This window comes from Rhinolophus ferrumequinum, chromosome 13 (assembly GCF_004115265.2).
Source record: "Rhinolophus ferrumequinum isolate MPI-CBG mRhiFer1 chromosome 13, mRhiFer1_v1.p, whole genome shotgun sequence".
Lineage (NCBI taxonomy): Eukaryota > Metazoa > Chordata > Mammalia > Chiroptera > Rhinolophidae > Rhinolophus > Rhinolophus ferrumequinum.
Window position 1 is genome coordinate 70,133,524 of NC_046296.1, and position 24,342 is coordinate 70,157,865.

At 54.2% G+C, this 24,342-nt stretch overlaps 1 long non-coding RNA gene across 1 annotated transcript in view; it reads left to right on the plus strand.

Moving 5' to 3' along the window:
* Positions 1-14,199, plus strand: part of LOC117033219 (uncharacterized) — a 308,771-nt gene extending 294,572 nt beyond the window's left edge. The window contains exon 3 of the long non-coding RNA XR_004424853.1: positions 14,027-14,199. This is a non-coding gene — a long non-coding RNA (uncharacterized LOC117033219). The remainder of the gene's footprint in view (positions 1-14,026) is intronic.
* Positions 14,200-24,342: the final 10,143 nt, after the last annotated feature.

Genomic DNA, 24,342 nt, shown 5'->3' on the forward strand with positions numbered 1-24,342 from the left:
TATTAATCTCTCTTTGGTATGAAACTATGAATAATACAGAGGGTGCAAAAAATGTATACACATTTTAAGAAAGGAACACTGTATTAAAACTGTAATACTCAATATATACCGAAAACAAAAGATGAATAGAAGTCAAGTGTGTATATATTTTTGGCACCCCTGTTGTGTTGTTTACATCTCTGAGTTGGTAGTATCTTATAAGGTGTATGTTTCTTTTCAAAGTAAAGGAACGCCTTTAAAAAGAGCCCTGGTTCCTGGAAAGAGGGGGTAGAAGTGCCTGGTGTCAGCTCCCTGCCCTTCCCTCCGCCCTCCCCTGCATCCACGGGGGCCAGGCCTGTTTTCTGGTGGTTGTAATTGTCACCTTTGTCAGTGTCCCTGTGGAGTTCCGATGTGGAGTCTGCCCTGATCCCCACTTGACTTTTCATCCTGGATCCCATCAGATGCCTTTGGGTCACAGAAACGCCCCAGCCTCTGGAGCAGAGAAGGGGGTGGGGAGGTTGGGGGGTGTCACTGAGGTGCAGACGAGTGCAGTGGGGTCGCGGGAGGGAGAGTAGGAGACGGGCAGAAGGCCTTCCAGGAGGGGCAGCTGGCGGGATTAGTACTATTCACAGATCGCAGAAGTAAAGCAGGTTCTGTGAAGGAGGCAAAGGAAATACAGGTCTCCGTCATCAAGGCTTCCTAACAAGTGGAGCCCACAGGAGGAGAGGACGAGAAGGCACAGCCAGAAGCACAGGGGCTGCACAGATGTGCACAGGCCGGTGGTTCCAGGTTGGGGGTGATAGAGGCAGGAGAACTGGGTTAGTGGCTGACACCCCATCTCTCCTATCCAACAAAACCCACCCTCCCCCAGCATCACGAGCCCACCAAATAGCCAGCATCCCAGGGTGGCCTCCCTCATGCACTTCTGGGAGAAATTCCAGCCAGCGGTCAACGGAATGTCACTAGCTTCCTCTGCCATCACTGTCACTTGTTTATGTTGCCCACTCAGAAGTCTTTCATTTTGGGTGACTGGCCCATTCCTATGTTCAAGACCCTTTTATTGATTGGTTCTCCGTGTGGGACTGCCTTGTCCAGGAACGTGGGCTGGCTTTGGGCTCAGATGGTTCTGAGAGGGGATTCCAGACCTTCCACTTGCTCGCTAGGAAATTTTACGTGAGCTGACTGTCTCTAAGCCCTTATTTATGCACTGACGGAGTTAATATTTGTATCTGCCGTGGGATTACTGGGAGGTTTCCAGCACTGCATGCAAAGGGCCTGGAGAGCGTGTGACACATAGTAGGACCACAGCTGTGATCGTGAGGTCCTGAGATGGTGTACAGATCATAGCAGAACTATCTCCTCCAGGAAATGCAGATGCTCGGGCTCCATTTCCCCAGAAAGAGTTTCTGGCCGCTTGTCACGGTCATTTTCCAGCTGTGCCGCATACGCTTGTTGACAGCATTTTCCACTCGGGTCCTGCAGGAATGGCCGTGGTGTTCTTAGCGTCGTTCTAAGGAGCACGTGTAGGGTCTCAGGCGCAGAGATGGCTCCTGGACACTTGCCTCAGAGGAGCAGTGAGAAAATGAAGGAGCCCTTGACCGCAGACCCCCTAAGGTGCTGCGGGTGCTCTTGTGGCCTGTTGTTTTATCCACGTGGAGGAGGCAGAGAGGTTGTCTTTTCAGATCAGGGAGAGGACACAGTAGCTTCCAACTGTAAACGAGACTGATACCCCCAGGGCTGCTCTAGAACGACGGGGCGTGTGAGTGGAGAATTTTCTAGAGGGGGGTCTGGGTGTGTGGGCTGAGAGGAGCAAGTGGCAGGAGAGTGAGACTGGCCTCGTGGGGCCGGAGCCTGAGGACAGACAGGCGGAAGTGGAGCAGCGGGCTTAGGAGAAGGGCGTGGGAGTGGAAAGGATGGAACTGTGCACCTGCTCCTGGCGTGAGGAGAAGGCGCCAGGAGAGAGGCCGGACGTCAAGGTCGCATGGGTCCGGAGAGACTCACGCAAACCAGCCTCCTGCCTCGTCTGTCCCGGGAGGCCGTTCACTCCAGCCTCAGGAAGCACAGGGTGTGGTCCATGCCGACATGTTTCTGTCGGGGTTTTTCCTGTCGCTTTCCTGGCAGAGCTCCCTCTGGGTTTCCCCAGGGACCCTGCTGGACCTGGACGCCTCCTCCTGCGCGGAACCCGAGCCTCAGAGGGAAGCATCGGGCTTCAGCGTGCTCCTCACTCTCGTAGATCGCAGCCGTTTTGGAGACACTGTGGTCGTAAAGTGGCTGTTAAAATGCCAGACCAGGATCCATACAGGAGGGAGGCCAAAAAGGCACCCAGTCCGACCGAAATGCAACTCGGCTCCTTTAAAGGATGTCTGCTGCCCTATGTGCACCTGGCAGCTGACCTGTCGCAAACCCCTCAGGCACTGTCCCCAGATGAAGTGTCAGCCTTGTGGTCGCCTCCAGCTGGAGCCCTCTCACTGTCATTGTTGTCAGCGGTCTGATTATTATTTTACCCAAATCCTATCCATCCTACGAGCTCAAGCTCCTTGCATGCCTCCCCCTCATCTGAAAAGCTGCATAATTGCTCACACAGCTCTTTTGTGGGGTAACCCGGCTGCGATGGCAGGTGCACTTCCTGTATGAACCCCGGTTTCTTCTCTTGATCACCCCTACCTGCAGCCAGCAGCTTTAGGGTTTTCCTAGGCGGAGGACGGGGCAGCCACGCCGGGCCATCTGTGTGATCTGCAAGATAAAACCTGTTGGCCAACACGGTTCTGTAGCGTCTTGTGGGTTATATAACTTTGTACCTTTATTTAGTTGTTTTGTATATTGAGTTTTGCCATCAAACTAGACCAATAGCCTGAGATGGGTTTCGAATTCTTCACCCTGTGCCTTGAGCGAGTTGAGCACCACGGCTAAAATCCCAGCACGAAGGATTCCGTATTGAAGTACAGACCCCGTCCCTGGGAGACTGCTGTTAAAGGCAGAGGCCCTTTGGAGGGACACCCCACTCACTCCTTACTAACCCGAGTGACAGCTTGGCTGGCAGCCTGGGAGTCAGAAAGGACCAACATGCTGGAACAGGGAGGGTTTGCTTTGCATGGTAGAGGACAAAGGATGAGAAGATAGGGTAGATATGAGCAGTAGAGTTTCTACTACGTAAATGATGACGCGTCATCCACAGTTTTCATTATGACTAATAAATAAATGCCTTAGCACGATAGGCCTTACCATCCCCAACTTACTGATGAGGGGACAGGTGCAGGGGCTAAACAAATTGACCGCTGTCGCCCATCCACTTAAAGGCGGAGCTAGAGGCCGTCGGGCTGAGGATGGAGAAGGGTGTTGGGAAGGGCTGTGGTGGGCCCGAGGCTGGGCGTGGCTGGGGCCACCTACAGCTCTGTCCTCAGGTCCTCAGAGGCTGCCCCGTTCTGCTGGATCCAGCCGGCGTGTGTGCTCCGTCACCTGCCACGCCCTGCCGTCAGTGGGTCCAGAGGTCAGGGACGTCAGGAGACCTGCCCGGAGCTGTAGAGCTGCAGCTCCCACCACGAAGGAGTCTCTCAGAAGTGAAGGCAGTCGCCGGCAAATGGAGGAGGTGAGACCCGTGCCCAGCTAAGGGGACTCCAGTCGGCCGGAGCATCACATGTAACAGCGCTCGCGGTGCCCAAACAATGCTTCTGGATGGCAGTTCTTGAGCAGCATTCCTGGACGGATGGACGCAATAACAGAATACCAGTGCAGCGTACATTGAATCTCACTGAAAATTCTCTTCTAAAATTTGATCAGATTGCTTTGACGTGAAAAGGAAGCAAAAGCTGTGTGATCCACTCTATAGAATGAACCCTGCCTGCGTGGCCGGCATTCAGACCAGGAGGTGGACACTCAGCCAGTCTGGGCATCTGATTCGCCTTCAGTCACACGGCGTACAGGCCCCAGGGACGGAGGCTGTGGCGTGCCGACGACGTTTGTAAATGTAGGGGCATCACAGAGCGTGGGGTGCTACGCGCTGGGGCCGGCTGGTAGAAATAGTGTCGTATTTCTCAGGTATGTTTACATCAGCACACTTACCCCCATGCTCAGATTCCTGGGTTCTAAAACGGAGTCTCCTCATAGAGAAAACTTAGGGGACATGATAAATACAAATGGAGATGAGCTGTCAGTCAGACACTAAAATGGATTTTTAAGAAGAATTTATCTGCGTTAAAAGAGAGTGAAGATGATCCTCCTGCTAAATGACTTGAGTGTAATTGGCTGATGAGGGTGTAGAAAAACAGTAATAAAAGGAAAGTGCATTTAATTTTAGCTTGTCACTTCCAGCTTTATAAATTGGTTTACTTCAAATGAATACTCAGGGTTTTTGAAATTAAATTACCTTAGTTTTTCACTTACTCAATTTTTTTTCTTTTCCGACCTGTTTCTGTGACCCTCAAATGTACCAGCCGTTGGGCAAACGCAGGAGACAGGAGTCTGCAGTGTCTGTGTGTGTGGTTTCCGGTCTGGTGACGTGGGCATTGGATTGAATGAAGTTGCATGGATTATTGTCACCTTGCAAACCTGGGAAAACGTTTGGCCCAGGGTGTGTCCTTTGCAGTAAGCCCTTGTGTGAGTAAACCAGGTGCCCTGTCTCCACCAGGACTTCTTAAACCACAATTCTAATTGGCTGGAAGCTCCCCTCCCCTCTTGAGAAAACCTTAACAAGCCCCTCGTCGTCACACAGAGTAATGAGCTGCCTTCAGTCAGCTGTGCCACCAAAAGCACCTGGCCCCACAGCGGTCTTGTTCCGGCAGGCCTGCCCAGCCGGTCTCCCTAAGGGCCCTCTACAGGCTGGCATCTGATCTGAAAATCTCAGTGCCCAACACGAAGCAGGCTGGGAGGAGAGGAATGTGGGTCAGCCCAAGGCCGTGGTTCTCCAAGTTCCTCAGGTCAGCAGCTGAGGCACCTAGAAACTTGCTAAAATGCAGGTTGTCGGGCCCTGCCCCAGACGTGCTGATCAGACGTTGTGGGCAGGGGTGGGGCCTAGCCCTCTGCATGTCACTGGCCCTCCAGGCAGTGGCCATACTCGTACAGAAGAGAGCCAAGGGGTCAGGTTTCTTGGAACTGACTCTGCTCTGTGCTCTGTGGACTGGGCACGTTACCTGACTTCTGCAGTCTGAGGCTCTTCCTATGTGAGTGGAGATAAGGAACCACCTTGGCAGGTTACTACTACACACGTGGTATGTTATGTTAATGCATGTCATGGGTGCCCGTGCCGGTGTGTGAAGTAGAGACTTACAGTGTCGTTGTCCCGTCCCCCTTGTCACGGAAGCCCCGATCCATAGCTGGAAGGTAGCTGACGTCTGACCCAAGCGGGGGCGACAGGGCCTGTCAGTGGACTTCACAAAGGAGATGGCTCCAAAGGCTCCTGCAGTCAGGCGCTGCCTCTGACTCTGCATACAGAAGCGCTGGGCTGGGGGAGAGGGCCAGGTGTGAGCAAATGCACACGTGGTATTGTGCATCCGGCAGGCAGTGAGAGGTGGCTTCAAGGGGAGCTTGGATTGTGCCCCCTGCAGTTGAGAGAGGGCTCTCCTGGTGCCTGCTCTGGCCTGGTGAACTCCGCAGCTGTGTGGGGGTGGGCTTACTCACTCCGAGAGTTTATCACCATAAGAATTGAGGTTGGGGGGTGGCTGGGTAGCTCAGTTGTTAGAGGTGGTGCTGATAACACCAAGGTTGCCTGTTGGATCCCGTTCCCCGCAGGGGCCACTGTGAGCTGTGCCCTCTTTGAAAAAAAACCAACTACAACAACAAAGAATTGAGTTAGAATGTAGCTGGGGGCGAGAGAGCTGACACGGGGGTGTCAATGGATGTCTCCAGAAGGTCTACCTGGAGGACAGAGGGACCCTGGCACCAAGGGCTGCAGGCAGTCACCAGCTTCTTAGGGTCTCATAGGGGAGCCAGAAGCATCTCCCAGGATAGAGACTCTTCTCCCAGGCAGCAGGAGCAGCAGGACAGACGTCCCAGCAAAGCGTGATTCCACAAACTGCTCAAAAGTGCTCCCTGGAGGAAGAATCCGTTTCAAGCACCTGCCAAAGAGTCGGAAGCCTTCTATGACAGCACACGCACCATCACGATGGTTTCCTTCTTTCTCAGTCCTGCTCCGGGGTTGCCAGGCGGCTGGCACTGGGTGTGGGGGCGGGGGGCGCACAGACAGAGGACTGGGAAGCTGACGGGCCCTTGTGCTCCAGGCCCAGCCGTGGGAGCAGTAAAGGGATGTGGTGCTGAGGCGAACATGCTCTCCACGTCCCCACTACTCAGCTTAGACTCTGCGATGACAGCGACCCTCTCTTGGTCTGTCACCTAAAAGTGAGGAAAGAACCACGGGCCTCTAGTTTTCCTCTAGGAGAAAGGAGGGTTTTTCTCATCAGCCAACTCTCAAAGGGACAAAGATAGGTCATGGAAGGAAGTCCAGTTAATTATGACGGAAGTTATGCTTGTTCAGTACACACAGATGCACACGCACACACTCACATTCACACACACACCACACACACTCATACACACACGCTTACACACACACACATGTAACATGCACACATACATACACTCATACACACAAACACTCACGCACACTCACACACACTTACACACATGTCAAAAGAAGAGAAACGGGAGCCCTTTGCTTTTACTGGAAACATAAACTGCGGCTGCGTTCTGCCGCCGTGAGCGAGGCCTGCAGCTGCTTCCCTCAGTACAGACACACGTGTGACCCTCGGGAGGAGGTCTGCCTCATGCACCCCAAGGGGAAACACCTGGAAAAGGGGCTGGACTTCAAACAGAAATCCGTGTGTCGTACAAGGTTCTAGCCGTTAGATTGGATCCCCACAAACTCCCAGATAAACCGGTGGGGGTTTGAGCCATAAGAGCAGATATGAGAGAGAATGGCAGAGTGGGAGGGACCGGAGGGTGGGGTGGGCACATGGCTTGTGATCTGTCACCCAGCTCCCTGCAGGGTGTGGCTCTGCTGGGACTCCTGCTCCTGCCTCTGTGGTCCAGCTTGCCACTCCCCTGCACCACGCGTGGCCTCCACTGTTCTCCAGGCCTCCTCTGCCAAGCCCAGGACCAGGCCTCCTTCAGATTTTCTGTCTTCTTGAATGACTTGCATCACATTGGAGCAGCTGCCCTGGCTGAGGACAAGGTCACAGTGTGATGCCACATGCAGGGAAGCTCAAGAAGGGGTGCTGCTGGTGGTGGGGGGGCAAAGGGGGGACAGGTGGAGGGAGGGAGGGAGAGAGAGAGAGAGAGAGAGGGAGGTGTGGCAGGAAAGCAGCATCTCTGAGCCCATTACTTCCCTCCAAACCCCTAGAACTCTCTTCTCATCACCCCCAGTGTCACCCATCTTTTGCACGTCCCCAACCCACACTGCCATCAGATCCCCTTTCCATCTCTGGCATTCCCAGATGGCTTCATCCATTACCCAAACCGACACCAAAAGATCCAAGAACCCCTGGGAGAGCGGGAGGGGCCGGCATGCCCAGGGTTTGGTTTTCTTTTCAACATAACTTCTTTCAACAAAACTCTCATTAGTACCTGCAGTTTTCCGAACGTTGTGCTGTGTCTTCCTGTATTTATGTGTAATCCCTGTGGCTGTCCTGTGTCGGCTGCCATTGCCCCATTATGCAGCTGGTCAGTTGAGGCTGAAGCCCCACACTGGAGTTGGTGCGTGGCTGGAGGACGTGCGTAGCTGGAGGAGGTGCGCAGCTGGAGGAGGTGCATAGCTGGGACTCACAGCAGGTGTGCTGTGTCAAAGGCTCTGTCCACAGCCCGGGGTGGGACATCACATCTGAGCACACATAAGGGACAGCGGGAGGCACTGAAGTGGACAAGCGTGGATGGACCCTGGAGCCCAGAGGAAGGTGGGGTCGCTGCCGGTGGTGGGAGATACAGGACGGCTGTCTGTAACAGGGCCACTGAGTGTCGCTTTGAAGGAGCTGGAGGAGTGGGAACAGAATGGCCCTGGGGACAGGGTGGAGGTGGGAGCAAGGAGGTGCCAGAGACAGGACAGTAGGTAAGATGGCGCTATCAGTGTCTGAAGTGTTCTCTTTCTTTCGGTAAATGTCCAGCGACCTTCCGGTGATTCACAATCCCTCCCGGTCTATGGAAGTAGGAGACTATAAAGCTTCATGTGCAGCATGTGTGTGGCTCTTCACTTTTTCCTGTGTTTTCACTGCATTCTGGAGGGAAATCAGGCAAGGCCCTGTCAAGGGTTGTTAGCCACAGTTTTTAAATGGAAGCTTGACATTCTGTGCATGTGATGGAGTCAAAGGGACTTTGAGAAACGGTTGGGTTAATCCTTGCTGTTTGGAACTGAGCTTCTGTTTTACAAATATGTGGGACTGAGCATAAGTGATAAATGGAAACAATAGGGCAACGGTTGATTCTTTGCTGATCCATATCCAAATAGGCTATAAAAATGGTAATGTATGTATTCATAATTAACATGCTACCATAAATCATCTCAGAGCTGAATTATTAAAGCAATGAAATGCACACATCTCTATTAGGGATAGAAATTTATTTGTGTAAGAGTTAGGAAGTCCAAACGAAACCTGCTGAGGTCAACTTACCTTGGCCCACTCCCATTCCCACAGAAAGAGGAAACACTAAGGAAACACACTTTACCACCACGGATGGACCTCAGGGACTGTGCATGTGCCAGAGACATGCAGGGGTGTGGGGACCAGAGCCACGGACACAGAATAGGACCGAAAGCTGGAGTGTGACTCTGGGACCAGCAGGAAAACCCGCTGCCTACACTGTATCCACAAAATTACAACACGAATTCCGGTCCCCTTGCGAGAGTCACTCACCTCTTGGCCAGGGCCCCCTTGAGGGTCCTGGGACTGCTGGCGTGCAGGGAACTTGTTCTCAGCCCCTCCTGGCAGGCATGAGGTCACATCCAGTCAGAGCCTCGTCCTGATGGAGGTCTTCACTGTCAAGGAGGACGAGCCCTCCCAGGACCTCGCTGGCTGGTGTGCTGGCAGGCCTCACCTGTGGGGAGCTGGGGTACGGTCGTCTCCAGAAGGGGCAGCCATGGAGCCCAGAGCCCCCAGTCCTTAAAGGACAACACAGGTGTCTCTGTGGCTCAAGAGCCTCTCCCTGACCTGGGCCTAGTAGGTGGGGCCACGACCTGCTGGGGGTGTGGCCAAGAGCGCTCCTGTCTGAACCGGTGGTGATGGCGGACCCCAAGGCGATCCTGGGCCCTTTGGTACAAAATTGCTTCTGGTGCCTTTGAAAATCAAATCTCTGGCACACAGATGATGTCCAGACAACAACACGTCCTCCATGGGCTGGCTTTTTTAAATGAAGAAATACAGGCATATAAAGTGCACTGTTGACCCTACGCTGGCATTACCTGTGACAGGTGCTGGCCTGGTCATCTCCTTAGCTCGTCCTCGAACAGCTGGCGCTCAGCGGCCTGTTCGCTCCATTTCACATGGTTGGGAGGTGAGCGGTCAGGGTGTGACTTCAGGTCATATGAAGCTGGAGGTTGCTTTCTTATGTGAGTATTCACACATGCATGCACACGTGTGCACACACATGACATTGAACATTGTGCAGGTGCTTTCTTCACGGCTGCTGTGCTCTCGTGTCATCCTCACTGTGTCACCACAGGCTCCCCTCAGCCGCTGTCTGTCATCCGTGATCCCGAGATCAAGCAGGGATCTCCTGAGCGGCTTTGAGCTGAAAGGAAAGGTCGAGCTGAGAGTCTGCATTCTACATTTCTCTTCTCGCCTTCTGGAAAGACACCACATCAGTCAGGTTGTTAGGATTCTAGCACCAAGGAAGAAGCAGGAGCGCCTGTCCCCGAGATGAGGTCAGCCAGTCCTGGAAGACAGGTCACTGGAGACGCTGAGTGTGCAGGGCGCACAGCCACGCTCTGTGCGTGCGTTGTCACTAGTTCTCCAAGCACATCAGAACCCTGTTTCCACTGAAGGAGCCCAGAGCCGAGAGCTGCGTGTGAAAAGTGTGAAGGGCCATGGCACCAAAGGTTGTGTTTTACCTATTTAGGCGTCACCGAGCGCGTGACGGACTTAGCTCAGCAGACCACCAGATATTTAGAGGAAGACTATATGAAGCTTGGCATCAGTGGCCAGTACTGAGAAATATTAGAAGATACAAAGAGGAATGAGTGCAGCATGCGTCGGCACACTCACACGCCACGTACTGGTGTCCACACACAAGGACCAAACAGAAGCTGAGGACACACTTAAGAGGCTAAGAAGTCCACCGCTTTGCTATGCGGTGCTTCTGTCAGCCTCACTGCCTGAGGGTCCGGGAGAGGGGAGGCGGGGCGGGGAGGCAGGGGAGAGTATACCCTCTCATCGATAAACGCCTGACCGAAGTCCCAGGGCGAGTTCTCCGCCTCCTCCTCCTGCAGGAGACACCTCCCTCTTCTGAGTGTCCATTTTCACCCTGAAACTAGATCCGTGTCTGTGAGAACACATTTCCAGGCCGTGAGGTCTGAGAGTGGCAGATTGCTTATGAGTAAATGTCTACATGGTGGTAGCAAGGCAAACGTTGATTGTGGTTATTAATCTGTGGTTATTAAAAAACTGCAACTGATACCTTAAACCAAAATGAGGAAACTGGATCACATCCCTCATTATGCACAGCTAACCCTGGGCAGAAACTAATCGCAGGAAGCCCTGCTGGCTGCCAGTGCGTTGTCGGACACCAAGGGGGAATGAGGTCACTCCCATGCATAGTTAGTCATCGCCACACATGTGACTGCAGGAGTGCACGTATGTACATGCATGTGTGTAGACGGTAATCCCAAAGGTTGACTGACCACCTGATGTCACCTGATGTCAATGCACCTGATTTTATCCAGAGGCAATGAGTGTGAAGTGTAAAGACAGCAGGTAAGGCCCGTCTGCAGACGGCTGATGGCACAGCTGCCGCACAGCCGGGGAGCGCCTGCCACCTGCCACCTGCCTGAGGTCACGGCACGCCCACCAGAGCGCCAGCTTCCGAGCTTTAGCCCTGCTCGGCCTTCTCACGCATCTATTGCTTGCGGTCCAGCGTGGGACTTTCTGAGCACGCCTCTTCTAGTGGACGCTAGTGAGCGTTCGGGCAACGTCCCACTCAGCGGACCCGAACCCCTCCGCCCGCTGAGTCGGCAGAGAAGACGGTGCGTTCCCTTGGTGCCGTCAGAGTCGTGCCTGTGCCTTTAAGTAGCACCGCACGTGGCAGGCGGTGGTGTTTGCTGAGTGACTCTTGTCGTATCCCCACACTCTGCCCTCGTCCTCCGTGGGAAGTCCGTTCTCTTCAAAGGCATCCTCCTGTGTCACCAGGAGGGTGACAAGGTCCACCAGAGTGAGAGCTGGAGGAGGGTCACAGGTCAGCTGCAGAGCCCGCCCCGTAGACAGGATGCAATGTGGCTCCCTGAGCTCAGCATGGCCCGAGACCACGCAGTGTCCGCCTCCTCCAGGAAGCCTTCACCTTGTCCCTTCCCCCGTCATCAGCTGTCCTCAGTGAGGCGGCCCCACGTGGAGATCCAAATGACGGCAGCTTTCTCCTTCCCTGCACAGCTTGTGGCCGTGGTTTTGGGACATTCCACCGCGGCTGGTGACCCGAGCTGCCATTTCATCATCTGAACCAATCTCTTCGGCTGCCTGGGGGCTTCCCAAACCTGATGTGTCTTCAAACTTGGGCAACTTCTCTTTCCTCTTTCTTCCTTCCCTCTTCCTAGCAAAATGATTTTAGGTGTAAAGGATTCCAAAACATGCACCAGGAAATTGAAATGAAGGCAGAATGCTCGTAGTTGGATCAAACTGAATAGTCCAGGCTAAATGGCAAAGGTCCCGTTCATGCAAACGGGAAACCAGTTCAGCTTTGGTCACACAAGTCCAGCAGGAAGAACATCAGCTTTGGACTTGACACCAGTGGGTCTTATCCTTCTCCCTCCTTTCTGGCCTCCCTCTGAGAACTGGCGCCTCTGCCTGTGGACACGTCACAGAGGATATGGCACAGGGCTCGTGTTCAAAGCAGAAATCCTGGTCTGAGTCTCGTCTGGGCCTTACTGTGCTTTAGGGGTGCAGACTGCTTATATGGCAGTGAGTGTGGGTTTTCCCGCAGAGGGTGTGGGCACAGTAGACCAGTGTGCCTAACTCAGCAGTCCCCATTCGTTCTGTCCCCGGGGGCTGGCGCTGGCGGGAGCTTTGAAGAACCCCAGGTCCCAGCCCAGCCCACTGCAGGCGTTCGGCAGTGTGGGCGAGTCATCAGCTTTGGTTGGAGCTCCCAGGTGCATGCACAGAGCAGCGGGGCTGGGGACCAGAGGGCCACCATGGCTCGGAGCACAGTGGGGGTATATGCACAAGCCACGTCGAACGTCCCCGCTCACTCTGGGCACAGCTGGACCCTCCCGGCTGCAAGTGTTCTACTGCTGCTTGCTCCCCTCTCACTTTTACATTCTTTACTTGTTTAGGTTGATAATGGCCTTTGAAAGGTAAAAGATGCCCCAAGTATCTTCTTACAATAACATCAAATATTACAACTACTTTAGTGTTTCATACATATTTTTAATAGTAAAATGCAATTTTAATCAACTGCCCTAGATATTTATGCTTTCAGTGATTCTCAAATAAGCAAGTGAGATATTTTCAAGTTTTGTAAGAATGAGCGGGGTGGGACTGGCTCAGACACTCAGAGCTGGCTTAGGACAGTGTCGCCAACCGGGGCTCCCCTGGCGTGGCTCCAGGCCGGCCGTGCAGCGAGGCCCCTCCACACCTCGGCCGATGCTTATTTGTCGCAGATAATGAGTTTAGGACTCTGTGTGGCAGTGACCTCCCTGAATACCCGTTTACTGGATGGAGTATTTCTTCAGTAGGGCCCGTGTCCCGTTCTTGTTTGCATTTCTGTGCTGTGAGTGGGGCTCTGCAGGTAGCAGACGCTCGTGGGTGTCGGGAAAGGCTAAAGGGCAGGAGCGTAAGGAGGAAGCCCGGCTCCCTAAGCTCCTGTGAGAAGCCTCCAGTGCGTCGCCGTCCATCCTGCCCAAGGGAGCAGCCTCGAAGCAGCGCTTCCTTCTCTTGGCCCCTGTGTGTGTCTGTCGGTGTTGCTCTGGCCGGTTGGTTCGTTCCACACACATTACGGTGCACTTTGTCACACGCGCGTTCACTGTGTTTGCTGACAGTCCACTCTGTGCCGTGTCCCTTTCCCCGAGTGTGCACAGTCACACCGACAGTCCCAGGGCACACCAGCCCTGGCACACACGGCAGTGCCCGTACGCACAGGCCGGGGTTGCAGAGGGGCAGAGGAGGGCGCCGGGCTCCGCAGTCCTCGGAGAAGAGTCTGGAAAGGTCCCTAGAGGCCACAAGGCAGACGGGGACAGTGGGGATGCCTGAGAGTCAGTGGGCGGGGCTGTGGGACACCCGTGCTGTGCAAGGGACCTGGCTCTTTCGACTGAGGACAACGGGATGTCCTTAAAGCATTTTCATCAGACTGCTGATCTAATAAGAGTTTATAAAAACGTTTTACTTGGAATAATGTCAGGGGTCGCACAGGAGATGTCAGAGAGCTCAGAGCCTCTGGGGGCTCCTGGCCGGCTCCCACCCTGAGGACATCTCACAAGCTGGAAAATGACATTGGTCCAGTGCTCGGACCTGCAGACCGCTCAGACTGCACCACCACCTTTGCACACTTGTCATGTTGCTCTGGCATCTTGTCACACATGTGCGTCCAGGTGGCAGTCGCACGGACCGCCCTCAGCCTCACTACTTGTGCCCCCGACAACCACAGACCCTCTCCATCGCTTTGTCAGTTTGACAACATTAGACGAGTGGAACCAGACAGTATGTGACCCTGCGAGACTGGCATTCACCAGCCACATGCCCTCCGGACCCACCCAAGGTGGCCTGGCGTCAAGTCCATCCCTTCGCTCAGGAGCAGCCTCCAGTGCACGAGTGTCCATTCACCTGTTGGGGGACAGTTGTTTCTCTCCCCAGGTTTTGGCAATTATAACACAGCTACAGAAACACCCATTCCCGATCTCTGTGTTAACGGCCCGCTTTTCTTTCTCTAGGTGGTGAGCTCAGGAGAAGCCTTCTGGATCACATGGTGGGTGTGGCTTTAGCGTTACAAGAAACCGCCGGCTGTCTCCTGCGGCTGCGCCATCTGCATTCCCGCCAGCGGTGCAGGAGGAATGGCCTCCCAGCCAGCACTTTTCCTTACCCAGAGCTGGCATTGTCACCATTCTGACAGGTACGTGGTGATTCTCATCATGTTTTCATTGGCGTTGGCCTAGTAGCTGGGATGTTGACCATCTTTTCACATGGCTTCTCTTTGGAGAAGTGTCTGTTCAAGTCTTTTGCCCATTGCATTGTTCGCCTACTGATGTGTCTAATTGGTTGTTTCTTTCTGCTCAGTTTTGGGAATTCTTTATCTAGTCTGAATACAAGTCGTTTGTTGAATTTGTGAATAGCAAATATTTTCTTCAAGTGCATAGCTTGTCTTATTCTGTGCCGAGCAGGGTCTTTTGCGGAGAAAATGTTCTTAATTTTCATTTGCAAGTTTAATCTAGTTTTTCTCCTGTGGCTCATGCTCTCTGGGTGTCATGTTCAGGAACTCATCTTTGGTCACAAGGATTTTCTCCTGTGTTTTCTTCTGGAAGTTTCATAGTTTCATGTCTAAATCTATGGCACATTTTCAGTTATATTTTTGTGTCAAGGGTGTGCAGATTTTAATTTCAGAAAGATCCTTCTGGCTCTCAGGATGGGTCAGAAGGGGCTGAGCATGAAGGCTGAGGGACCGGTGGTACAAGTGACAAGAGTCGGGGCTGTGGTGGCCAGAGGGGGACATGATGTGACACAGGACGCTCAGCAGCAGGCTGACCCAGATCAGAATGGCATGTGTGTGCATGCATATGTATGTGTGCACACATGTATACATACACGTATGCATATATGTACATGAGCACCCATGTGCACACATGCATGTGTTTGTGTGTGCACATATGTACGTGTGTGTGTTTTGTTCACATTTCTGTAATGTGGAGAAACCCCACAACTTCTGAGGTTTTCTTAGAGCTGTAAAGGGAAATGTTTTAGTGTTTGGAACATTGAACTTGAAATACAAATTTATTTTTAAAAACAAGTGATTAATATGTGTACATGTACATACTGCAGTTTAGGAGCTGGCGGTTTAAAATACGGTTATTTCCTAATTGTTAAGACAAGTTATCCATCAGGATACTCCCCGAGAGGGGTGGCTGAGTGTGCCTGGCCTCGACTGCTCCACGTTGGATGTAGCGCTGATCGCACACTGGTTTCCTGCTTGGGCATTAAAAAAAAAAATGGTGCCTTTGGATCTGAGAAATTAGGCTTTGACTTGTGGGAGAGAAGAACATGAATGGCTTTCTCATGATCTCAGTGAGATAGTGGAGACCCACGATGGATAGGCACGTCCAGGGAAGAGGGAATTACAGCTATGGAGGCAAAAGCAAAGGTTCCACCGCCTGGAGCGTGCACGTTTGGATGGCGAGTGCTGGCCGCACAACGGCTGCTGTGCTGCGTCACGTGGACACTGATTTCAGGCCTGCGGTGTGGACCCCTGCTGTGCGGCCTTCCTGCAAACACTGATACCTCAGCCTCCGAAACGCGTGGGATGCAGTGCACGAGACGAGCACTTCAACACCCGTGTGGACGGCGACGTCTGTGACGGCCGTGCCTTACTGGCTGCAGCAGCACGTCTTCAAAATGCCGTTTGTTCACTTTTCCTGCTTCCACTAGTGTTAATGACATTTGTGACTCTTGGCTGGCCATGCTTCAAGCCCGTTTTCTGGATCTGGCCAGCCCAGCACGTGTGTGTATTTCCGTTACTGTTCTGTCTTTTCTAGCTATGGGAAAAGGCAAACAGGCTGTGAGCAAGCAGATCACCGCCGGCTCCTGATGTCCCTGTGTCCCCAGCCCCCTTCTTTCCGGGTCCCCCTAAAATAAAGATGGGCGGTTCTAGTCCTCATCACTTTTGTCTTTTTCTTGGTAGTGGCTTGCGATACTATAGGCACCATTCCTGGGTGTCTTGGGATGTTTGCATTAATTTGTCAGCTGCTTTATTTCGCTTCGGTTGGGAGCTGATCTGTATACATTTGTTAGATCCAACTATTTACATTAACGTGGGATTAATGAATAGCAAACAAGTGAGGCCGGGTGTGTGGCGGGGGTGAGGGGGGCAGAGCACAGCCCGCAGCGCACGGAGGACTCGCCCTGGACGCCGAGTGTCACCGCATCACGGCTCCGCCCCTCCTCCCTGCAGACCTCCAGGGGCTGCTGTGAAGAGTCCCACACCCGGGCCCAGGCTGCACATATTCCGGGTTTGGAGCCCGACATCGAGGCGTCCCAGGGCCGCGCTCCCTCTGAAGGCTCCAACAGAGGACGCACCCTGCCTCTCCAGCTGCTGGCGGCCCCTGGCCGTCCCTGCCTGCCGTGGTCGGTGGCCCCATCATTCCGTCCCCTGCCTCCCCTGCCTCCATCATCACATGACGTCTCCGTGTCCCCACACAGCATTCTTTTCTGTGTGTGTGTGTCTGTCCAGATTTCCCTCATCTTATAAAGACACACTGGAATGGAGCCCACCCACCTCCGGCGATTTAGCTTAACTTGCGACATCTACAGAGACCCCGCTTCCAAATAAGGTCACACCCACAGGGGCCAGGCTTAGGACTTGACATATTCTTCTGTGGGACACAGTTCAACCCATGACACCTCGATTATGTCAAGATAGCAGTTGCTGAGGAGTATGGCTGTTTCCGGACTCCGTAAGATCACACAGGAGACTGGCATTAACTTCTGTTCACTCAGCTCCCATCCAGTGTCGCCACGTGGGCCTGTGGCAGGACAAGGGACACCGCCGTGGAGCGTGCACCAGTGCGTGATCAGCAGCCGCTCCCAGACCTTGCCTGGCAGTAGGGGACGCAGGCATTTGGCCGCCTTCTCTGCTGGCTTCCCCACCTCCCATACAGGTGGACCCAGGCTCCCGGGTGACCGCTGCATGCACAAGGCTGGGCCCAGTCAGTGGAGACGCCCCATGGGGACACCGCCTCTTCCGCGGGGCCCTCACAGCAGCAGCAGCCATCAGTGACACTTAGCAGGCACTTCCTAGAGGCCGGTACAGTCCTGAACCACTAGCGTGTGCTCGCACACTTCAACCTGGAGAGGGGGTGTTGTCACGCTGCTGCGTGGACGACCGCGTGGGGTGTGTGGGGACGACCCCCAAGGCGGCAGAGGCAGGCCACTAGTATGTGCAGAACTCCCGAGTCCGGCCCCGTCTCCACTGTCACCCCAATCCACATCTGAACTCACTGGCTTTGTAGCTGGACACCCTCGACAGACAAGCCGTGCAGCAGTCTGGCCACGTCCAGGCCCTCACGTGTCTGCCTGTGTCCTTGGCGCCGGTCCCTTTCCTGCTTGCGGGGAAGCCGCAGGGCCCCTGGCTGTCTCGCGGAGGTAGCTGAACAGCCCCATGAAATCTTCCTCATGGACTTTTTTTCCCTAGGAGGAAAGGTGTTGAGTTGCCTTGGAGACACAGAAATATCTCTTCTGACAGGAGGTGTTACTGTCTTTTGTATTCAGACTCCAAGAAGCAGAAATTTGCATGTATCTGTGACCCAAAGGCAACCGTTAACTGGATGGTACCTGGGTCCCGTCCAGCGTGTTAACAGTGTTTGTCTGCCAGCTGGGGTCCCGGGCATCATAGGAGGCCCGACAGACAAGGAGTGAGGGCAGGGCCTGCCCGGGCCCCGTGTCCCTGTTAGCTTACAGCTGAGCCCTCGTGAACTCCAGGCTCCAAGGCTGTTCACACCCAGAAGGTACCAAGGCCAGCGGACAAAGGACAGAGGTCACAACAGACTCCTGACCACAGCCTGAAGCAGCCCGGGTGGGACAGCAGGCCCCACTGGACAGTGTTTTGGGGTCGTGACCCCTGCAGAGGGGGGACCCTCTGGGGTTGGGTCCTCATTGGAGGTGCTGCCCATCTTTCCCAGGGACTCCCTAGACCCTCCAAGGTTCTGGAAAGTGAGTGGTGGTGTGGTGACTCCACTGTCATCTTGTTGTGTGGGGACCACACTCTGCCCTTTGGGACAGAGAGGCTCTCAGGGCGAGGCTGGATGGATTCCCGTTCTTCCCCATGGGGCCAGGTGATGCAGAGGACGCTGGTGATGGACAAGTGGGGTCGGCCTTCAGGGAGCTTGCTTCGGGCATATGTGCAGCACCTTAGCTCAGGACGAGCAGCCCAGAGGGCAAAGGTCCCCACAGGCCTTCAGTGGACTGGGCTGGTGTGGGACCAGGAGTTCCCCTCCCCCTTAGTAGCTGTGCCCCTGAAATCCATGGGGTTGGGGGGTTGGGAGCCCCTCTCTAGGTAAGCATGTTGTGCTGGGAGAATTCAGTGAGTTTTCAGTCTGGGAAAGAGCAAAGTCAGGGGGATGAAAAAAACTGACATTGAAATTTGGCCACCAAGTCAAAATGTGGTGTCCTGCTGATCAAAGGGCCCGCAGTGATCAATGAAGCCAGTTATTGAACTTTCAGTTACAAGCTGAGTCGCAAGCAGGTGCCCTGGAATTTGTGTTTTAGAAAAAAGGGTCCAGCCCCATCTGTGGCCCAGAGAGTGAGGGTCCAGGGGAGGGGCCACCTGGGCTGTGTGGACAGGGAGGAGGTGCTCCCTCTGGTCTGTATGGTCTGGGAGCCTGTGGAGGGAGGTTCCCGGGGAAGAGGCATGGCCTGCAGTGTGATGGAAGTGGGATCGCACAGGGTTACGGACAATATGTGCACCTGGCTGGAGCTGGGGCTTCCCAGGTGCTCTGGGGCTTCACGGGGTGACTTGAGAGGTGAGAACCCTGGCTGTGTCCAGGTCAACAGGGAATGGAGGGGCAAGAACCTACACAGAGGGACCTGCAGTTGTCCTGGATGGAAGGATGGATGGATGGATGATGGATGGTGGATGGATGGATGGATGGATGGAAGGATGGTGGATGGATGGATGAATGGATGATGGATGGGTGGAAAGATGGTGGATGATTGACAGGTAGACGGATGGATATATCTGATGCTCTGTTTGCTGGTCTTTCATGTCATGTAAAGCATTCTTCGAAGCAGAGGAAGTTGGTTCCTTCCCTGTATCAATTTCCCACTTCTTCTTTAGTAAAAAGAACCTCAACACTTTAGCTGACACATTGTCCATCAGCTAAAAGACCCCCTTCCTTAACAGCTGTGTATCGCAGCGAGCTACGTCCAGCGGACCACGTCTGTGCTGATGCAGGCAGCAGAGCTGTGTCTGGTGCATGGGAGTGCTCACAAAGAGAGGGACCAGCCTTTTCCTCCTCCCTCCTCCTTCCTGCCCTCTAGAATGTGAGTGGAACGGGTGGAGGTGGATTGCTGACTGCCATCTGGGACCTGAAGCATGAGCCATGGCAGACTAGTGTGGCACGAGGGCTGTATCCCTGCTCCTGGGGACCTTGTCTCAGGAGAAAATCTTGTGCTTTGTGTCGTCACGAGAATGGTGACTTTTATATCGAACGCAATTGAAATTGTCACCATGTCCGCCAAATGACAGTTGGAATGAAGGATGGTGTCTCAGATGAGTGACTCATAGGGATGCTATCTCTGGACCCTGAATTATGAGCTCTGTAGACCCGAGAAGTGGAGAGAACTCAGAGGTCACCGTATTCTACTCAAAGCAAACCTTGCAGACACACAGGAGAGGTGATGACGGGGGAGGGTTTGAAAGGATTGCTAATTGTTCTCAGCTGTCGGCCTCCTTCCCCTTCTCTTTGGAGTTGACGCCTGTTAAGTGACCTGAAGGCCGAGCTGTTTTCTGAGCATTTCTTCCAGCCTCTCCCTGGGCTCAGCCTCCGTCATTGTCTCCCTTATCCCCACCCTGTATCTGAAGCTCTGCCATTTTCCCCGTGGTGGCATCAGCCTGCCCTCCAACCCCGCGTGGTCTTGAAAATGTGCGCCTTCCTACCCACACCCGCCTGGATGTATGTTCCACGTCAGCATGACGCTCTCCTGGACACGGGCTTGAAATCTCTGTGGCTGCATCAGTCGTGTAAGCAATGGTGACAGATGCAGGGTGTCTGCACTAGGCACGTCCTCCAGGCACAGACACCCACTCAGGACATGACAGTGGCAGCAGGAGGGCTGGCTGGGGACAGGTCGCTTTCCCAGCACCTGAAATGCGTCTGCCTGACGACACTTTCCACAGCCGGAGCTAAGTCTAAAACATGAAATCAGGCATCAGAGAGAGCCCCTGTCACCAAAGACAGACCCATTGTCACCCAAGTAAGAGTGTTTCTGTCATGGTTGTTTGCATCGTCCGAGGAACAAACGTGAAGGAGCCTGCAGCTCCGATTGAGGGTGTCCGGGCTGCGCCCCATGGGTACCCCAGGAAGCACGGCTCCAGTCCCCTGAGCCGCGTTTGCTCCAGCGCTCACCTCCGCCAGGTCAGGCAGTCTGGGACGCGTGCGCCAAGGCTGGCCACCTCCCTCAGGGAACTGTGCACACCCGCAGGCCGCCTGTGCTGTCGTCCTGCCCCTCCATCCGAGGCAGGGACCCTGGGCCACTGAAGGGGCTCTGGGGCTGATTACTGGCCCCCCGCTCAGTCGTCACGATCTTAGCCAAATGCATTACGAGCGTCAGGGGCTCACATCTGCCCTCTGACTGCAGACAGACTCCTAACAGCTGACACGGTGACACTAGCTTTCCTGGCAGCACAGCTCCTGTCACATGCCTCGCCTTCCGTGCCCTGGGGTCTCCTCCCTCCCTTTTCTCCTTCTCTGCCTCCTGCCTGTGGGCGCTGGGAGGTCCCTCCTGGCCACTCTCAGACATGCCCTGGGAATGCCAGTCAGTGAGTGGAGCGACGCTTTCCTTGAGTGTGTGGTAAAGGATCTTAGAAATCTGTCCAGAGCGGGGAGGGTAGCAGGGGGTGGGGAGGAGAGAGGGAGAGAGCATTAGTGGGCCTGGGGGGGGGGTGGGGGGGCAGGAAGAAGTCCCGGGAGACCCGAGTGCAGGTAGGAAAGCTGGCTGTTGTCCTTCCAGCAGCTCGAGCTCAGAGACCAGCCCGTGACAGTTCTCCTGGGGGCGTCTGAACCGACCAGCACTGTGCCAGCTCCCGGCACTGTCCTGCACTCAAACGGCCCTCTGGGGAGTGGCCCCAGGCACTCTCCACTTGGGCAACTCAGCGAAGACTGGGCACTTGGGTGGAGGTGGCCGGCTGCAAACCCTACCTGGGCGGATGAGGGGGCTTCTCAGGATGGGCTGTACCTGTGACGTTCTGTCAGCTGCTGGGTCTCAGGTGTCATAGATTCAACAGACATTCCCTTCCTCTGCTGAAGCCCAGGGCCCCCCGCTGAATGGAGGGGTGGGGAAGGCTCAGCCGGTGCTTCCACTGGAAACAAACTAGTGTCATTGTCACACCCACTGTCCTCACAGCCTGCTCGCGACATGGCCTGAATTACTCTCACCATGAACTTCCTCTGGAAAGAACAGGAACATAAATCACTGTGCCTGTCACTCTTTGCAGGGTCACCTGGGCCCTGAGGAAACTCTAGGCTCTTGGTGAAGGATTTGCAGACACCCTGCCCTGCTCATGGCCAGGCTTTTTCCCACTGTCTGGGGAGGACTTGGCGGGAGGCAGGTAGCAGCCGGAGGGTCTGTTTAGGGGCTTTGTATTGTGCACAGACTTGTGCAGTGAAACCTCCGGGCGTAGGGGATCACACAGCACTTAGAAACCTCGTCAGCGACACTAAAACACCAGAACCAAAACCACAGAAACAGACTCCTGCAGTGAACACCACCTTGAGAAAGAACGGATGTACCATGGTGGCGGCTGTCCGAGGGGAGGATGCAGCCGGGGAGGAATGAGAAAGAAAGATTGCAGGGGAATAGATGGAAAACATGGACCATCTGGGGGGGCCTGCTCCTGGCAGTGGGGAGCTGAGATGACCTGGCAGAAGGGCATCTGGTGGAACATGTGGGGTGTGAACACCTGTCTTGGGGTATGTGCCCTGCTGACCAGAGGGTTTGTGGTCACCTCATGTCAGAGCCTTACATCAGAGGAGGTGAGGCCTCCACACACAGCCCTCCAGCCTCCCTACCCGCCCCACCAAGATCTCCTGAGTGAAGAGCTGCAGTCATACTGGGCTGTTTCGATGAGCGTCTGCTCCGCAGCTGGGAAGACGGCTCTCCTGCTCTCTGCATGGCTCATTGCGCCGTCGCCAGGCCCGTTCTGGTCCCCACACTTCAGAGATGGCCACACACTGGAGCTCTGCCAGGGACAGCTCAGGGCGGCCGCCAGGGCCCACCATGTGGGGAGCAATGGGGCACCTGAGAATAAAGGCTTTTTTCAGGGCATGGGGGGGCAAAACTAACTGCTTTTATTTATTTCAGTTTTAATCTTTTTATTATCTTAGTTTTTTAATTTTTAAAATGTATCTTTCATATGACATATGATATTATATTAGTTTCCGTAGTTCAGAATAGTGGTCAGACATTTGTATAACTTATGAAGGGATCCCCCTGGCTCGTCTAGTCCCCACCTGGCACTATGCACAGTTATTACCATATCATTGACTCTATTCCCTGTGCTGTACTTTTCATCCCGTTGACTATTTTGTAACTTCCAATTTGTACTTTTTAATCCCTTCCCCTTTTCCACGCTGCCTCCAGCCCCTCCCATCTGGCAACTATCAAAATATTCTCTGTATTCATGAGTCTGTTTCTGCAAAACTAATTGCTTTTAAAATATGTGAGGACAGTTACATGGGAGGACAAGACTTGTTCAGCAGAGAAGGGGGTTCTGGGAACAGAGCAATGTCAAAGGTCAAAGGGAGGTGTCCAAAAAGGAAGATTTAGGTCAAGAAAAGTAACACCCTCTAAAATCCCAGCACGACTGTCTTGAATCCACAGAAGTTGGGCAACACTCTGGGGAAAGACCCAGAAACCAGCCTTGAGCTTGCCTGCAGCCAATGATCGGTGATGCTCTGTCCTGCGTACTTCCCAGGATGATGACATTTCAAAGGCGATTCTGGTGACAGAAGTGCCGTCCGCTGTCAAGCAGAACACATACGTAAGGAGGGAGTGCTTCATTGCAGTCACGGACATCTGTCCATTTGTCGCTGGTGGGCCCATCCCTCAGGGCCCCGCCCCACTCGTGGCCACCGCCAGCGGTGCTGGGTGTTATCTCGGTGTCCGAGTCCTTCCCACGATCAGCAGATGGAAATGTGGAGAGAGGCTGTCACCTGGACAGTCAGTACTTGGGAAATGGCATGTGACCCGGGTGGCTACAATGATCCATTAATTTTCAGAGTTGCTGGCAACTGTTTTTGGAAATCCACGAAGGCAGGAATGCACAGAGGGCGACCTGGGACGCGCCCTCTGATGTCAGGGTGGCGCTTGTCTCCGCTCCCACGTGTCTGCGCCTGCGCTCAGGACAAAGCAGGCTGATTCCTTCCGAGCGGAGTCTCTCAGAGTGGCGTCCACGCCAAGACCATCATCTTGTCCGAGTGGTTTCACCAATGTGGACACGTCTGCTCAGCAGCGAATCAAATTAATATAAATGCTATTTACGTTGTTTTCATTAACATATTTAAAGACTTGGCGAAGGCAGGCTATTCTGATATGTCAGAGGGAAGGTTCTCCAAACGTGGTCGTGATTTCTTCCCGCTCCTCCCTCCACTGTGTACCTGCCGTGAGTCTGCCTCTGCCCCTCACTGCTCTCAGGCTGGGGCTGGGCTTCCAGGCCCCAGATGCCAGGAACCAGCCTAACCGGGTCCCCGCAGTGCCAGCAGGGAGTGCCTGGGCCGCAGAGGTGAGCACACCAGGTATGACGTGAAGTGGTGCCACCACGCCGGGGGCAGCTCGTTCGTTCCTCAGAACGCCAGCGCACCCTTAGCATATGTGTGCCCCAGTATGAAGGAAGCATGTTAAGAGAGGGGCAGCTCGTAATGCTGGAGGCCAATGAACACAGATTTCAGCAAATGTAACTGGTTTTGAAACTGCACAGATAGTCGAAATGGTCCAAGCAACAAAAGCTGCTCATGTGTGTACATGACCTTGGGGTATCTGACCTCTACTTGTAACCAGGTCAAACCTGGGACCAGTTGGTGGCTGTGCCAGACAGAAAGAGCACATGCAAAATGACTTAGGTGGTTAGTCAGCTCCCATGGCACTCAGGCTTCTCCCTGGCTGGATCAACAGCCAGAAGACACAGCCAAGCGTTCCTGAGACAGGCAGTGGGCAGCCAGCTCCCGCCGGTCGGCCGGCAGCTTGGTTCTCCACCAGCTGTGGCCGCCATGTGGCTCTCTGTGTCTGTGCCAGTCTGGAAGAGGCTGCAGAACAGGCCTGGCTAAAT